This window comes from Enhydra lutris, unplaced genomic scaffold, assembly GCF_002288905.1.
Source record: "Enhydra lutris kenyoni isolate GAN:26980312 unplaced genomic scaffold, ASM228890v2 scaffoldscaffold161, whole genome shotgun sequence".
In the NCBI taxonomy this organism is placed as follows: domain Eukaryota; kingdom Metazoa; phylum Chordata; class Mammalia; order Carnivora; family Mustelidae; genus Enhydra; species Enhydra lutris.
This window is the reverse complement of record NW_019154245.1, coordinates 89,563-95,891: the sequence shown is the minus strand read 5'-3', so window position 1 is coordinate 95,891 and position 6,329 is coordinate 89,563.

The window sequence follows — 6,329 nt, the reverse complement described above, 5'->3', positions numbered from 1 at the left end:
ATCACCAGACAGTATGGAACCTAAAAAGTCAAATGCTGTCACTAAGTATATTTCTTACAATTATATATGTGCATTTCCCCTTCAAACATAAAATTCTAAGTATATCAACCAAAAAACTGTCAATTTTATAAAGCATTTGTCTCATTTTTATTTAGAAGTGTTGAATAAATTGGGCTATATTGCACAAAAGATGAGGTTATATCGTTAAACTTTTAGAAAGCTGCCATGTAAAGCAACTTAATCTATCCTTAAGATCACAAAGATTTTGTTTCCTTGCCTTAAAGTTCTGTTAAGTGTACAGAAGGCAGGAGAATATAACATTTTAATCATGTATATAAAAATCCTTACAGCAGTAGGTGTTCTTTCTGTTTATCAAATGTTTCAACAAAATTACTTTATGTATTAACAAAATTTCAAAGTTTTAGAAATTCTTGGCTATATTTTGTCTTTTTCCCCTCTTTTTTTTTCAAATACCACATTGTTTCCTGCCTCCAAAATGAAGCCATCAGAGGCCAGGAGAGTTCATGATAAACTACCTAGAGTTCATGATAAACTACCCCAGTGTTCACGGAGATAAATCAAAATGCCATAAGGACTTATTTTTAACATTTAAAACAGTGTACTATTTCAACTTTAATTAGAATAATTGATTTCTTTTTCACATAACTAATAGAACAATTACAAATGCCTGAAAATGTTTTAAACACTTACTTTTAATTATTAAATAAGATAAAACAATTTTGTTAATCACCTTAATATGACTGTCTCGAAGACATTGTAGATTTTCTTACATATTGTAAAATAAAATCTGCAACAATTGTTTTTGTTATTTTTCCTTCTGAGTTACGTTATTTTCTTTGGAAAAACGTTCTCTTTACCTATTGTAAAAACACATTCATAATTAGACATTTTAAAACATTTTAAACCAAATCTCTTATACAACTTGGGAATTTTCTTTACACTTTAGCATGCAGGGTGAGGATGAGAAGAGCTCAAATGCTCAAATCTGTTCATCTAAAAAGCATCAGAATGGATTCCGACAGAAACAACTATCTACTACGATATAAGCAACAATACTATACTCAGAATTCAACCACTTCATTACATCAAATCTTCTCTAAAGCACATTTAAAAATCACTAGCAACACCTTATTTCGGAAAGTGAAAGAGAATCAACCAAGGGCAAGCTTTCTCCTTGCCAAATGGATAGAGAAAAATCTGCACTAGCGCTCAATTAAGTGTAAATTTTTTAACACATAGTGCAACTACTGCAGGAAGTATCACACTGTATGAATACCCAATAAATAAATTGGAGCACCTTTTCCCATATAGGAAGTTTAAAATAAGATCAATAATAAATAAGGTATGAGAACAGCATTGTGTTAAGTATTCAATAGCCAAAGATAGCTGGGCTCCTCAGTATTCTCAAGAGTATCTCACATCCTTATTGAATGGAGGTAACCGATAAGTACGCTTCAAGTAAACATCTTCCTAACAGTGTACGGGAAGAAGAAATCACAAAACAATCAAAAGAAAAAAAAATTTTACTCTCATCCGTCTCATCCAAACAGCTCATTCCAGACCTAGCTTCTTGATGATGTAAACAGGGTGAGAGGGGAAGAGAAATCTTAAGGCAGCAGAGCAAGAGAATGTGAAAGTATTTGCGGAGACAGCAGACAAAGGAGCTCTGGCAAGTAGCAGTATTGCAGCTTTGGACGCAACCCGCTTCCCGCATAAGTCTCCCTTTCCCACGACCATGCCAAGTTTCAGTCATTTAGGGCAGAACGCACACTTGTGCCCTCTTCTATATTCCCCATATGACTGGATTTTAAACCGAACCAGAGAACCTTCTCCGTGGAAAGGCAGAAAGCGAAGAGACAAGAATACCCTTTCCCCTCCTCCCTCCTCCCTCCTCTCACTTGGTGCAGCGGTTGCCACCGCTGCTACCCACGCCGTGCTGCCCAACCCCTCATCCTCCTCGCGCTCTCTCAGCCCCGCTACACAGGAGACGGCTGGGAACCAAAATGGTGGTGTTTCAGTGGAGGCGACAACTGCCGCACACACCCGCCCTCCCCCCAGGCTCTGCCTGCTCCCTACCCCCTAGTATGCCCGATTCGGTGCCACCTCCTTGCAAACGCCAGCATCCCTCACGCATTCCAAGGTTACCATAAACAGCAGGCGGGGTGGGGGACAGAGAAACGGGCGGGGGCGCCAATGAAAGGAATACTGGGGGGTGTCGCCGAGAGAAAATGCCAGGGGGATGCCGCATTCTTCAATTCACCGTTTTGTTTTCCGCCATTTTCCCGTCACCCTAAACCACCGACGGTCTCAACGACGGCTCTTGCCCCTAGGGTTCTGGCCTAGAGGAAGGAGAGGTGGCCTGTAGGGGGAAACACTCCACTTCCCTCCATTCCTCCAGTCGCCAGCTGCGGCTGAGAGGAAAAACTGCCAGACCGAGGGGGAGGCAAAGCTGAGGGACTAGACGCCACTTCCATTGTTCCCTTCGCCCCACACTACAGGCTGGGTGTGAGCCTCTCCTCCTCTCCCACGGGCGACACGGAGCGCCGCGGACCCAGATCCCTCGACTTTCTCTTCAGGCGTCTACTTACCTGCTGCCACCACTGCCGCCGCCGCCGCCGGTAGGATTCTGACCGCGCTCCAGATTTCTGCAGGGGTCGGCAGCTGTGGATCTGTAAGGTCCTCACATTCGGGTTTCCGAGGTTCCGCAGCCCGAGCCAATCACAAGCTACTCTGCGTCTGGGAGGCGCGCCGCCTTGTCCTTCTTTATATCGCTGCCGACTTGCTGAGGTTGCATTACGTCACGCTGCCCTTGCTGCAGGGTAGGGGGCCGAAGAGAGAGAGCGCGCGCGCGCGCTCGGGAGCTCGAGAAGCCCGCGCTGGGTTTGTGCTGGGAGAGGCCGGCTGGGGACTTGCAGTGGGTGGTGGGTGGTGGGTAGTGGATGGCGGGGGAGGGTGCAGCGCGCGCGAGTCCAAGTAAAGAAGCTTTGGATCTTGGGGCGCCCCTGAGGAGTTTCCGTGGGAAGATTTTCTGTTTTCCAGGTTTCCCAAGGGAGAGGGGGAGGGGGAGAGGAAAAAAATCAATGAATGGCAATTCACTGAACCTTTAATACATGTTGGAAGACATTTAAAAAAGCAAAAACAAAACAAAAACAAAGCAAAACAAAATAAACAAACAAAAAAGCCGGCCCTACTCTCGAGGATTTGACCAATTAGGCCGTCCAGAGTGGTAAGAGGTATGTCTCCCTACCAAAAACCCTGTGTGTGTTTTGCAGTTTCCTTCCCTCCCTGCTTGAAATTCCCTTTATATTTCATAAAGGCAGACAATTCGATGAAGAAAGTAAAGAAGAATGAAAAAAAGACATGGAAGGGAGAGGTGGGCAAGGGACCTAAAGGAAACGAACAAGAGATATCTCTTCCATGTGTCACTTTCAGCTTGGGTCTGCACAAAATGGGAGAACAGTGAGAAATTCAGTGGTGATAGGTAGGAAGAGAGAGATGAGATGTGACTAAAAGGCTGTATTTGCAAAAGGCTTTATAATTGAAAATTTAGCTTTAGTACTGTAAGCATTTGGACTGAAGAGCAGGGTTAAAGCAGGGAAAAAATATGATCCTAAAAAATAAATGAAAAGTGACTCATTACCTTTGCCTAAATAATTGGAATATTTTACAAATAAAACCTATCACTGTTCTTAATTAGCTAATTTCTCCAGTTCCCTATGGCCTAATAGACCACTAAAGGATTCAACAAAATTAGAGGGGACATGATGTGAAAGCCCTAGGCACAGTCCCTGGCTCATAGTGGACCAGGAGTCAGCGACTTTATCTGTACAGGACCAGGTGGTAAATATTTCAGGCTTTGAGGGCTCTAGGGTCTCTGAAACAAATATTCAAGTCTGCAGTTGTAGCCCCAAACAGCCAAAGACTGCTTGTACACATAGTATGTACACAAATGAGCATGGGTGTGTTCCAGTAGAACTTTTATTTGTGGACACTGACATTTGAACTTTATATCATTTTAATGTGTCATGAAAAATTATTTTTCTTTCAATTATTTTCCACTATTAAAAATGTCAAAACTATTTTTAGTCACAGGCCATTAAAAATATAGGCAGTGCTCCAGATTTGGCCTGTGGGCCATAGTTTGCCAACCCCTGTAGGTGCTACATTTTTGTTTTCCCTCCTAAATGAAGAAGGCATTTTTATGAGTGTATCTCCATATGTGATGTGCTTCTATATTGGCTACTCTAGCAAATACTACTGGAAATGTCTTCTCCCAGGGACCATTCCAATGGGACTCTGATGGAAGAAAGCTAAGAAAGATGTGGGGTTTTTAATGTCAATCACCTTTGTGAAAAATTGTGGTAGATAATTTTTAAAACCTGAAGATCATCCTGCTCTTTTCTCTTTCTTGAATCATTGGAGCCATCAAAATGTCCTGAGAATTCTACTTCCTTAATATCTTTGGAATTTATCCTTTAAAAAATATTTTACTTCTTTATTTGGGAGAGAGAGAGAGAGTACAAGCAGGGAGAGCAACAGGCAGATAGATGGAGAGGGAGAAGCAGGCTCCCCGCTGAGCAGAGAGCCCTATGCAGAACTGGATCCCAAAGGCAGATGATCAACTGACTGAGCCACCCAGGGTCCTCATCCTTTTTTCTTTTTTCTTTTTTTTTTTCCATTCCTAATATCGTTACCTTGTTCAGGTTTACATCCCTTCTTACCTGGATTACTGCAATACTTTCCTAACTAGTTTTTCTGTATTCATTTGCTTATCAAATCATGAAATCAGAAATCACCAAATGTGAAAAATATCTCAAACCGAGCTTCCGCGCTCCATTTTCATTTTAGTTGAGGTTCTTAACAAATGAGACTGCAGAACATCTTCCTGACTCATTTCTCTGCAACAAGTATCTCTTTACTCCCCTTGATAACTTTTACAATATAGCCTACACCACCACAGAGTCACTTGCATAGTAAAACAAAGAAAATTGATTATCTCACTCTCCTGCTTAAACAATGCTGTCAACTCCCATTGGCAGTCAAGGATGACACCCACACAAGGACAGAAAGAGACTTGTGGGAATCCCAGCTGGGCAACAATGTGTAAGACCATCCAGCATACGTCTTTTAAATATTTGGTCAGTATTTATTTAGAGGAGTAAATTGAATGCTATCTTAAGGATATTTATTATTAATAACACTATTATTTTGAATAGTGTTTTCATATCTATCTTTTCATATCTAGACTTCAGCATTTTTGCAGTTTCATAGTAGCACCAAGACCAATAATATTAATTAGGTGCTATAAACTCCTTGATTTATAGCTTTCTTTGTTTTGTAGTTTGCTCACTTTACTACTTCTACTTCACCCACTAATCTTAGCCAACTAACAGTGTCTTACTGTGGTATATTTAGACGTCACATATTGCTGTCTCTTCTTCCTCATATGCCTCTGGGATCACAGTTTGTTGTCAGCTATATTTCCTTTAATCTCAACCTCTTCCATAAAAACTCAGCCTTCTTTCTTTAACTGTAACTTGACCATTTCTTAAGGAAATACTCTAAAATAAATTAACATGAGCATATTCTGGGTCACCTAGAAGGTCACCTTATAACTGAACCCTATCATGCATTATCAACACTCATATTTGTGTTTGTATTTGCAAGTATATTGTCACCAGATAGTACCACTTTGATTGTTGAGGTTGATTTGAAATTAAGGAGTCAGATTTTGTAAATTATATGGTCCTATACCAGGTGTGCTGTACATTATACAGTTTCTTGGTAGTTAGAAAAAAGTGGTAAGAAATGAGCCAAACCAAAGCACACAAGACAAGCTGCACTCAATATGCCATTGTGGAGTCATATGTTGTGAACTGTAATTTAGTTTCAGCAAAATAATATAATGCCTAACTTTAATGCTGTTAATATATTAGTTTTATTGTTTATTGTTTTGGCTTTATAATTATATAAACACCATAAGCCCAAGGCATTTATTTATACATAGTTCCACTGTTGTTTAAGTAACAGTATAATAAAACTAATTTAAATCAACATTGAGAATACAAATTTTCTTCTGTAAAAAAAATACAAAATGATGCACAAATGGTCTTTAAATACTATTCTACATAAAAAGTATCAGGACTTCTTGGGGGAGAGGGGAGAAGAGCTAATTCCAGATTTGAGACAGGAAATAAATAAGATAAATTGTGTCAGTGAGCAAAACAGAAAAGACTAATGGAAGCATGTTAAAAGTACACAAAAGTATCAAACAAATAATATTAATTAGAAGTAATTGAAACACATGG